The sequence below is a fragment of the Excalfactoria chinensis genome, chromosome 1 (assembly GCF_039878825.1).
Source record: "Excalfactoria chinensis isolate bCotChi1 chromosome 1, bCotChi1.hap2, whole genome shotgun sequence".
Classification (NCBI taxonomy): Eukaryota; Metazoa; Chordata; class Aves; order Galliformes; family Phasianidae; genus Excalfactoria; species Excalfactoria chinensis.
The window spans coordinates 43,724,222-43,736,675 of record NC_092825.1 but is presented as its reverse complement, the minus strand read 5'-3'; the positions used below and the strand labels follow the sequence as shown (position 1 = coordinate 43,736,675).

Sequence of the window (12,454 nt, the reverse complement as noted above, 5' to 3'; positions counted from 1 at the left end):
CTTCTCTAAGCCTCTAGTATTCCTTATTAATAGCATTTCTGCTGCAGAAGCTATCTATCTTCATTTTCCAAGACTAAACAAAGCATTGCAAATAGAAGCATCATGTTATTATCTGCCTAGTTACAGGTGTTGAGCAAGAACAAATGCTACATATGCCATAAAAGATAGTACCTTGCACTTTGTAATCTCTTTCCTTAGGAAACTGGGAATCCAGATGAAGCCATAATTTAGTAAACTCCTTTGACAAAACTTTTGCTTTGCTTATTACTGACAAAATGTTCAAGGAGGTTTTAGTGCAATACCCTGGTACAAGCTGCTATAAGCTATTAAGTTTATTAAGATGTATGAAAAACAGACTGTATCCTTGAAGTTCAGATTTTTTTTTTTCTTCACCCAAGTAGCTTTGTACAGGGATAGATTAACATTTGTTTTAAGTGGTTAAGAAATTTAGAATTTATATTTTTAATCCTGTGCGATTGTAAGCAAAGCTTAATTGTTTAATTTATTCTTGATGTTTAACCTAAATTTCCTGCAGATTTACATTTGAATAAGTAAAGTTGCAATACATGGTTACGTTATCACAGCACTTGAATATATATACCTCAATACTGCAAGTTACATATATATGTGCGTACACACACACACACCCCTAAAGTCAAATCAGAAATAAGAAAATGAAACGATTAGTACTTTTCTACACTGATGCAACTATGCTGATTTTCATGCTTACATAAAATAAGGGAGAATTAACTCGAGAGTCAAAAATTACAGCTAGTTTTGTACTTAGTCTGATGACCAATGACTTCGATAGTGGTCTGCTACAGTGGCTGGTCTTGTTTGACACACTGTGCAGCTGCATTAACTTGGCTATGCAATACAGACACTGAAGAAGCTGGCCTACAAAGGAAATCCCTAACATGGAGACATCAATACCAATTTTACAAAGAAAATCCTCCAACAAATCAACTTCAGAATGCCTTGTAGCAGCTCAAGAATAGTCTGAACTGCACTTGGGCACTGTGTTGCTCTGACAGCACAAAGCAACACCAAACTGTGCTTAACTCAAAGCTGTTCTTGATGTTGTGGATGATTAAATTTTGATTTAACATAGAATTGAAAGTTATAGTTCAATAACATTTAATGATGATACATGTTTGTGCTCAATCTGGAGCAGATCATCAGCAGTATAACAGAGCAACCTAATTTTAAGTTGACAGAATACTTAGAAGTAGAATTAAGGCAAAAAAAATATTATATCAGAAACACAAATGCACACATTTTAAACAGACTAGCAGTTTGTCAAGACCCACTGGCTTAACAAAGTTCAGAATTAAAGCAAAGCAAATAAAAAGCCTCAAGTAGGTTAAACAGGGGAATGAGTAATATCACCGTATCACAGAACTGCAGGGGTCACAGGAGTCCTCTAGATTTCACTAAGTACAACCTCCAATAGGCTGCATGGGTAGGGGTCCAGATGGGTCTTGAATATCTATGTAGAAGGAGACACCACAACCTCTCTGGGCACCTTGTTCCAGAGGTCCACCATCATTATCATAAGGTAGTTCCTCTGCATGTTAGTATAGAACTTCCTATGTTCAAGTTTTAGGCCATTACTCCTACTCCTATCACTGCACACCACTGAGAAGAGCCTGACCTCATCCATTTGCCTCACATCTCCCTTTAGGTATTTATAAACCTTTATCAGGTCCCCTCTTGGTCTTATTTATCCCAGGCTGAACAGATCCAGGATGCTCAGCCTTTCCTCATACAGAAGATGCTCCAGGCTCTTAATCATCTAAGATGCTTCAAAAGCTTTAATTTTGGATCATGTTTGTCTGAAGAAAAAAGAAAATGTAGGAAAAAAAAAGTAAACTTGCTATTCATTCCTTCATGAATGTTGTAGTTATTAAAACACAAACATATCATTCTTAGAGGATATTTATATGGAGCAGCATCAAGACAGTTTAGCTGCTTTGTAAATTCCTGTATTTAGCTCAGTACCCTTGTAGAGAGCATAACTTTAAATATGAATGTATCATATCTTCTATGCTTCTGTATCTGCTGAGAATTCTCAACATGAATTACACATTAAAAAGTTTATTTTTCTGCTCTATAATGGCATTTAATTCAGCAGAAAATGTTTATTTTAAAAATACTGTAATGTAACACATGAATCAAAAGCTTCCCTATGAATTTCAAACTGAATTAAAATTTTAGTGAAGCAAGCAAATACAAGATGAACTTCCTTCCTTCCTTCCTTCTGAACACTGGTAATAACAACTATTACTGTATGCACCTAATCAATCTGAAGAGCGGAAGGACGCTAAAAGTGCTGTATAACAAGTAAGAACAGAGTACAATAATTATACCTAACTTATAAATCAGTTCTTAATGTTACTACCCTACGAAATTTGAAATCATACTATTTCACTGTAAATTTTTTTCTAATAAAAGAAAACTAAATCCAAATCCTAACAGTGTCTTCATTTTTTTTTTTTTATTATTATTATTTTATTTTATTTTTAAGGCTGCCTCAAAAACATCATTCTTCTGTTTCTTTCTTAGACTAAATGTAGGCGGATGTTTAGTTCACAGGTTGGTTCCTCAATACTTCCATGAATCCCACATAAGGACTTTCTCTTTTGTTTTGTTAATAATAGCACCATGCATGAGGTGGTCATCAGAAGCTCAAGGAGAGCACTTTCCTGTGGGCTGTTCTCAGTGAGGGTCTGCTCAAAAAGAGAAATCAAGAGGAAAGAGATAAAGATCAAGAAAATGACAGAGACCAATTAGTCGAGGCAGCCTGTCAGAGAAACCCAGCATCAGGAATGAAGAAGCTGTCTCGCTGCACACCAAGCCCCAGAAACAGCAGGAGCAAAAATACCTATTTGGGTAAAGTAAATCCTAAATGGCATTTCTCACATTAAAAAAGATTCAAGGGAAGGAACCTATCTTACGTCTAAAACTGCTGAAAAATTTGTATCGAAGAGAAATGCTATCTGCTAATTTGGGATCTGATTAAGATCCTCAAACTGAGACTGCGATTACATGGAGAATGAAAAAGATAACCAAGAAGATAGGGTATTTGGAAAAGGACAAATATTGATGTCAAGTAAAAGCTGATGTATTTGTTCAACTTTCTTATATAACGATATTATTACTTCTCACTATCTGCAAAAATAGGCTGGAAGAGTAGTACTCAGTAAACCTGGAAAGCAGCTGTGGCACAAAACATCTCACTGAAATGAGGAGAAAAAATAAGATAATAGCTAGCACATGGTTTGAAAACAAAACAAGTTTTAAAGAAATCACATAACTACATCTGAAAAAGCAGAAGCTTTGAAAAGAAAAAGGAAAAATTAAAAGTCTGAAGCAATGCTCCATTGAGAGCATCCCAGAAAAGGCAGACTAAAGGTCTGACATAGGAGACTTTACTGTAGTGTGTAGCATGCACTGGGTAGATAGTAAAATTAGACCAGTACAGCTAATTTTATTTATTTGGCCACAGAGGGCAGAAAAGATGAATGTAATGATGCTCACCAGTAGTAAATGGTTTCAGTAAAAAAAAAAAAGAAAGAAGCTTCTATGAAAGAGTTCTGTAACACTATGTAAGAAACACAAATTAATAGTTTGAAAGACAAAAACATATAGATTAAAACAACAACAACAAGAATAACCAAACACTGTGGTGTTCAGTGACTTCAGGAACAGTTGATGAATTTCCCTTTGTGATGATATCACCAAAAATCCATTTCTATGCCCAATCAGATAAAAATTTGCCTTCTCTGAAGTTACTAAAACTTACTGGGCTCCAACCAGCCTTACTTAATCATTTTTAAAAGTCCATTTTAGTCTTTCTTTAACTGTGTGTAGTAACAGCTTGCTTCTGTTACAGTGCATGCAGCTATGGAACATGACTGAGAAGATGCAATTCTGTTCTACCCCTGTTTGTCTGCTGCTGTTCTGCAAGTAAGAAAAAAATGACACTGGAGCTGGAGGCCAAACACCAAAACCAAGCTGATTTCATAAGAAGTTATTAAAACAGATTATAAATGTAGAACCCATCTATTATAAATAAATTCTTACTTAAAATGCTCCCTCTGTATATTCCCATGCGTTTAAATTCCCTATTCCCCCTGCTTATATTCCCAACAGGGACATTCTCAATTTCTAATTCCACTCAAGGGAAATCATTCAGAGACTTACTTTGAGGTCTTTCAGATTTAACATAAGATAGGAAAACATGTTCTGAGAGTTCTGACTCATTTGAGTGCCAGGAACAGTTGTAGGTGACGAGGTAGGGAAAATTATGTCAAAGCTGGAAGAAAACCAGTTTCAAAAGCTGCTGTTCAATTCATGGATGCTAAATACATCAGATGATAGTAACCATTTCATACTGTTTCAAAGGCTTGGCTTTATTTGGCACTTTAGCAATTTAAAAAGTTAGCCTGTTAGGGCCATGGCTGACTTGAAAAACATGCTAGACTACTTCACAGGAGTATGGGCTGAGGCAGTTAAAAGAGAAAGAGCATTTTACATCCCTTACATCCATGTCTGTGTCTAAAATTAATTTAAACATCAAATAGATGCAAAAACCATACATATACATATTTAAAACAGTCTTTCAAAAATATCAGGACATTTGTCTTGTAGGAGTTATTGCTCTTGGTGAAAATACTCACAGAAGAACAGAAACTTCTGATGATTAATTGAGCCAAAATAGTCCTACACATTACAAACAGAACAAATAAATAAATAAATAAATAAATAAAATTCTTTCGTACTTCTGCCTTCTATATTCTGGGTTGGTTTTGTTCTCAAACAACAAGGCATACCCGTGGCGCTGCACTGTAAAGCTGAAATCTGTCCTGTGACTTTCAATCATAGCATCACAAATACAGTTAAAAAGTCATTTCTGACTCAAAAATTTGTGTTAACTACTAAAATATGAGTGGCATCTTTCATGATTGATGTAAAACTTAAGTACACCAGCAGGTTACAAGCATGCAACAGAGGTGCTACCACCCATGATTAACGGAGTAGAAATTAGTATTCTCAAATGGTGCTTCATTGCGCGTTTGCAAGAAATAATACCAAATAATTCAATAAAGCAGTAATTAAAAACCTGCCTCAATTCTCCAGGTAGTGTTGCAATTGTGCTCCCACAACCTCACAGCTGAGCACAGAGAACTCAGCTGCCTCCATTGAACTGCACATACACAATCCACCCACCACTGACTGCGGCTGCTTCATAGGGGATCCAATTACTGATATCATTCTGACACTGGAGATTAGCTGATTGCCAGTTCAGTGTGCTTACAAAATCTTATGTGTCACAGGAGGCCCTTTACTTGTTTCTGTAAGACAAACAGTATTTTTTCTCAATCTATTAAAAACCCACTAGAACGTATTCTCTCTCACGTGTAGCACTTCAGCACCATCCTGCTGGACTCAAAGAAAACTTCCCTTCTTAAATTGCCGTAGAACAAATGCATGGTGACAGCAACAGGAAAAATACACTTTTAATTGTACTTCTCAAAGACTTAAGAGAAGCAGGAGCCATGTAAGCCACTGTTTTAATACTCAGAAAGACCACCACTCTATTTAAAGTCTGAGAATGTGATCAAAAGTTTTCTATTTGAAAAGCATTGATAGTCTTTCCATTGGTTATTTCCAAATCTAAAAGCATGCAGGAATAAATATTCGTGAAAGACAGTGATTTGATTTCTGCTAAAAAAGTGTTTCTCTAATCTTCTCTGATGTAAATAGAATGAATTAAGACAGTGGAGTATTAGTCAGTTTAATTCTATTACCATTCAGTGGAAATACATCAATGCAGTTCCAGAACTATTTTCCCGTTCCAGCTCTTGAATCAAACTGAAAAGTAGGCATGGAAAAACAAAACACAAGTAGGGCAAACTAATATCTAAGAAAGAAAAGTCAGTTGCTAAAACAAATGTGAAAGACATACAATGATGAGTAAGAAATATTTCTGTTTTCTCACCACCAGCATGGTATTGTTACAGGCAGACATTCTAATGACTGCTGATTATTCAAGTGTCTAGACTGTATCTATATACGAGATAACAAGAATACCATCCTTAATGCTCTGATGAACTTTGCCATCCATTCTAGAAAACAATGTCTTCATCAGCTGTGACCAGACAATTTATATTACTTTGAATACTGTAGGACTGTGTTGTAAATAACACCTTCTCTAGAGAACAAAATTTTTAATTGATGTGTGACATGATGCGATTCCACAAAAACTCAGAATAAAAGAGACTTTATTTATGATCCTATATTCAAGAAAAACAAACAACAACAACAACAAAAACAGAAGGGTATTCTGCAACACCTATTTTAATTAATCCTAACAAATCCTCTTTAAATAAAGCTGGAACTGAACCCATGAATTTCTGAGGTTGAATTTTACCCAATGACAACGTGCAAATTTTGTTTCAAATGATAAAAAAAGACTCCACTCACAACACAAGCACCAAGAATACTGTGAAAGAACACAACAATCAGGGTTCAAATATTAAACAGTATTAAAGAGACAAGCTGCATTTTCACAGGTCAAATTCAAATCTCGTTTGGATTTGACTATTCTCTCAACACCCTTCTTGAAAAAAGTAATCTATGGAAACTTACCGGTGAAAAGTATATTAAAACTTTATCTTCTGTCCTAATGCGAGTAAAATAAGGTGTACAATCATAAAACAGCTTAGGGTAGATTAGCTGCTTCTTACTTTCAAACCTCACTGAATTCCCATCACAACATAAAATCAGACCTGGGTGAAATAACGTCAGGATGCCGTCTCATCCATCCTTCTTCTCCCATCAAGGAGCACCAACCTGCCTGTGATGGATGCTGCCTCATTCCTGAAGTCTCCAGTAGAAATTCCACAGTATCTCCAAATAATCAACTGCCATCCATTATTAACCTTACCTTTAGAAGGTTGCCCTTATGTCTAACTTAAATATCCCTCACTATAATCTATGCCCATTATAATTCTTGCCCCATTCCCCACAGACAAAGAGGAAAATTTACTCCTTTCCTCTTTGCAGCAACCTTTCATGGATTTGAATTTAAATACTCAGTCTTTTATTCGGCATACAAAGAACCCTAATTCTTTAAAACTGTGGGTTTTGTGCAGGTTTTCTGGCTTGCTGGTCCTTACGTCTGTCTTCCTTTGGACTTGCATGAAAGTCAGACCAGCTAAAGGAGCATGATGTGCAACAGTACACGCAGTGTTAACTTCCACAGGGCTGCTTACTTTACCGCCCATATACCTAACATTTTTTTGCCTATTGAACTTAAAACTTAAAGAGAACTGCTGGTTTCGAAATAAAACAATTTCTTAGCAGTTTTTACTAATAAAATCACTGAAAAGTCAATAAGTACATTTATCTTCCTAAATGAACATTACTCGAAGGAAAAATCCCTTCACTGACTTATAATTTTTGCCCTGCTTTTGGTGTGAATACTGCATCATTACATCATCTATTGAATGCATTTTGGTTTTGAAGTAGCAAAGTACTTCATGGGTTGAAAGTATAGTCATCCTGAGTTGTTATTCAAAAACAGGGTACAGGAATAAACCTGATGCATTCATACTCCTGAACAAAGTTACTTCCATTAAATAAAAGTGCAATGCACTGTGAAGTTCTCCCTTTTGAAAGAGGTACCATTGACAGGCAGTTGTAAGCTCTTTGTATCTCACACCAGAACTCGCTGGTCATTGCTCCTGGGGCAGAGCTGCTACAACACTGAATCCAAATTTTCAAAATACAAGTGCTGATATCACACATTAAGCATCTAATTGTTAATTCTACATTACATAATTGAACGACACCATCTGTCACCAACTTAAGGTTCAACCTTATCTTTTAGCAACAGTAATTTCTTTTTAACGGAAGTAATACCACTCTGTTGGTGCTTGCCCTAGGTACCATACTAACTACACCTCGTTGCCAGTGCTGACATTAGGAAAGTGTGTCACTGCACATTGTTCCTTACTTACCAAAGCTACCCAGGAAATCTAAACTGGTGCATTACAAAGTAGAAATGTGTGCAGGAGCTAACGCATTCCAAGCAGGTTTGCTACTCTGTAGCACCAAACATTTCTAACCACTTATCAACTGTAAAGCTGCTATTTGCATTTTGTACTCCACACTTGAAAGCATTACAGTTGCCTCTGGCAACAAAGGAAATGCAAAACCAGTTGGTAGAAAATAAATAAAATAAAGCTGTTTCCTATGGGACAATTCAAAGTCTCACCTCATCATCCTGAGACATCAGGGATTCTGTGTTGCCTCTATTTGTATTAATAATGCAGCAACAGTCTTTCAACCACTCTTTCTGAAGAGGTGCATTTTCTTTGGAAGAGATATAAGTCATGTGATTATCTCACTCATCTGGAGTCAAAGGCTAAAAACTGATAGAGGTTCTCACTATCAACTAGTCTATAATTTGGTACCTAGAGAAGTGGTAATAAATGGATGTTTATCTACTCAACAGGGAATTTCATTTTACTCTCCACCTCCAAAGTCATTACCTGCACAATAGGAACAAGCAACAGAAATTCACAACATAATAAAGTACTGTGGGCTTACTGCCTAAAGTGAACCTTAAAATAATTTTCTGTATCAGAAACTGCAAGCAAACTATAATCCGCAATATGACTTTGCTGACACACTGAAACAAATGGCATTTGCATCTGTTGTTTGCATTTGCAACTGTTCCCAATATTGTTTTCCTTCGTGGGGGGAAAAAAGAAAAAAGAAAAAAGAAAAAAAAAGATTTTTTTTTCCTTGAAAAATACGGAACCAGAGAATTCTATTAAATAAAAGTTGGGTAAGAGACTTTCTGTGCTACCAAAACTTGACATGAATTTTAGAGCTTGTTGAAAAATATCATATGTTCTCAACTGCATAAGCAATATAAAAATATTGTTCAATTAGATTACTTTAACATTTAAACTTATGCCTGGAAAACATCTTGCCAGTAAGAAAATAAATAGCACTTTTAGAATAAAACCCTGTTAAAACCATATGCAGTAACTTATTCTGAATTATATCCATTTTTCTAGGTTTGGCAGATTAATAAGAAAGAAATGAAAATGTTTGTGAATCAAAGAAGGTTGAAAATAGTACATAACCATATTGTAATTCTTATTTCTTTTCTTGTTTTTTTTTTTTTTTTTGGGGGGGGGGGGGGAATAAGGAGGAATGAGTGTTGTAGAGTGCTGTTTTACATTATGGAACAATACAAAAAGCTAACACAGTTTCAAGGAATACTTGTCTACTGTCTTAATCTTAATAACCTTGATTAATAACCTTGATTCTAGTCAGTATTGTATCTTTGTATCTCTTCGAGCATATAAAGAGGTGTTTTTTTTTGTTGTTTTTTTGTGTTTTTTTTTTTTAATTATTAGTATTATTTTTAAGCATACCTTGATATCTCAGTACAGAAATACATACTTCAGTATATCTCTAGCCCATTACTAACATCACTTAAGTGGCTGGATAGTCAACCTGTGATCCTATGCAAGACAACACAAAAAGAAAAGGAAGTAATCATTAAAGGAGCCAGAACAGTCACTAATATAAATCAATATGCAGTAACTGAAAACCATTTAATGAGAGGAAATGTTTGACAAACAACTGTGTTGTTTAAGCCAGGACTGCATCACCTGCACTAAACTTGAGAAAAACATTTTGAAGTACCTCCCATTTGAGTTTAAGGAAACACGTCAGTGTTTTGGTGTTGTCTAGAAATAAATAGTCTATATTAATCTGCAAATCTGGTATCTCTAAAGTTTCTTGGTTACTCTAGAGTGACTGGACTAAGTAACTCCTTTAAGGTTAAAGCACACAATATGCCATCAGAGTACAACACACATTTTGTGTTTCCATAGCTCACAAAGAAAGCTGAAAGTGAGAAGTACATCATTGTTTTTCCAGCCAAAGGAAAGAATTTGCTTCTAAAAACGTATTTGTTTTCAGGAAACTAGCAGCCTTCCTGTCCTAAAACCTGGAACATTAGTTGAGGTTTGTGTTTTTTGGTCAGTTTGTTGGCTTTGATCTTTATCTATCTATCTATCTATCTATCTATCTATCTATCTATCTATCTATCTATCTATCTATCTATCTATCAGAAGGAAGAGACTACTGGCAGGAAGAGGCAGGTTCAGCTACAGGCATGGGGTTGTACTCAACTCCTATAACCCTGGGTTATCTCAGTCACCTTGGAAAATTTATGCCCTGGACTCTTCCAGTTTTGTCTTCAAGTTCAGAAAAACAGCAAACAAATTATTTCATGTATTGTGAATTATTTATCAGGCAATAAAATATGTTAATTAGACGTTTCTCTCCACAGACAGCATTCTTCACAGTGAAGCTTACAGTTGTCATTTTCAGTAGCAGACTAAAACAAAGCAAATTCTCTGCAAATCTCAGAGTGTTCCCACAGCATCAAACTTTATACACTGACAGAGTAGAGTGTGGAAGTCTTTTTCCCTTTTTTATGTACCATTATTTGGCTAAAATAATAGATGATTTCAGCCTGTAGCTATAAGGCACAAAGTTTTCACTGACAATAAAATTACAAATAAAAGCTTCAGCTTGTACCAGAGTTCAAACCTAAGGGGTTAGAAATCAAAACTCAACAAACATATTGGAATTTGTAAAGAAATGCATGTGCATATCCATCATCAAGCAGGAAACTCAACTTGCATTATATCAGAAGTTGTCTGATCGCAATCACTAATTGTTCATCAGAACTGGTGAAGTTATTTATTAGTGTTTTCTCTTCTATACATAGTGCTTGAAACTAGGCCTTCACTAAAAAGTCATTAGAGAGTCTGAGGGAGGTATGGAAAAGTGCCACAAAATGGAGAGAGTAGGATCTTGGAGAATCTTAAAAATTCAGCCTTGCTGGTCAGCCTAAACATTTGTTCCTATCCCAAGACTCCCACAAAAAGAAATAAAAGCAGAAATATTACCTTTATATTATAATTTTAATAGTTATTTGGGGGCATTATCCAAGGAAAGAGGAGGAGACAGTCTAAAGTATCAAAATCTGCAACTTAAAACTATATGCATTAGCAGACCGCATGCTCCACAGAAGGTAAGTATTGCCATTCATTTTGTATCATGGTGCACATCTTAAGGGTAATTGACACCAGAATGTGACCCCCATTCTATGTGTCAAACATTACCATAAAATCAATAGCACATCACATTCCCTGCGCTATCACACACCTGTGTCTCAGCCCGGAGGCCTGCAGTGCTTGGTGTGAGTCCCTCGAGGAGGGGCAGCAATCGTCCCACCAGCCCCAGCCATCTGCAGAAAGAGCACGTGACGAGACGAGGATGGCCTCTGGCAACTTTGGGGCTCAGTCAGCAAATCCTGTGGAACAGAAAGCATACAGTTTGTTTTCCACACCGTGGGTGACATCCTCATTCAAAGTTGTGCTGGAGCTGCTTTGTGACAAGCATGATGTTAAGACATGACAGAAATATACCCACAAGTACAGCCATCTTGCCAAAAACACTTATACTCAAAGCTTTCACTTGATAGTCCTCTGATTAATATTTTTTTTTCTTTTTTTTTTTCTTTCTTTCTTTTTTTTTTTTTTTTTCCCAGGGAGAACAGTCTCCTTTCAAGCTTGTTGTGAATCAAGCTTTTCTTCTTTTTATAAACAAATTAGTTTTTTAATGACCTCTACACTTAAGAAGGCAAACAGTTTACCTTGTCATAAGATACCAACACAAACTTCAGAGTTAATCAAACGTCACAATTATCAGGGGAAAGAAAAAAAAAACAGCAACATAACAATCAAACATGAAATGAACCACTACTTTTCTCTCAAAAACTGCAACAGATCTCTTTGCCTTGAGTCCCTTCTCTTAAAAGACTGCTAAGGCAGTAGCTTCTCAATTCAACATTGCAGAACTGTCAGTCTCTGAGAAGTTCAGTGTTTCAAGATGATGTACCGCCATGTTGGTCATTAGCACTTTCTAAAATGTGACACAACTTTCGTACATGGTTGTTGTATTCTTCTCTTTTTTGGCTCTATAAGGGTGCCATTCTAATAAACTTCTTCTAGATCAGATGGTTGTGTATGGACCTACTAGAACATACCTAATCAGAAAATTAATGCAGAATATCACCCTCACGTGAAATTTCAGTACCTAAGGTTATCCCCTACTATGAGTTTCTGATATGCCAAATCACCATTCCTAAATATTACAGTATTCATACTGAAGTATGCACTTGAATTTCTGTTTGAATCTTGTTCCTGGATATTTTGATTTATGCAGAAGCACTCAATTATTTCTCTCCTTTTACTCCACCTGAGGCATCCAAACCCAAGGCGAGCATTTTACTCATGAGGAAAAAGACAGATAATTCCCATGGCATAGATGAGAAAAAGATCAAAACCAC

At 35.9% G+C, this 12,454-nt stretch overlaps 1 long non-coding RNA gene across 1 annotated transcript in view; it reads right to left on the bottom strand.

Annotated features, from left to right (window-relative positions):
- LOC140255643 (uncharacterized) overlaps positions 1 to 12,454 on the bottom strand; it is a 76,674-nt gene that overhangs the window by 40,712 nt on the left and 23,508 nt on the right. Inside the window, exon 3 of the long non-coding RNA XR_011904516.1 lies at positions 11,269 to 11,416. This is a non-coding gene — a long non-coding RNA (uncharacterized lncRNA). The remainder of the gene's footprint in view (positions 1 to 11,268; positions 11,417 to 12,454) is intronic.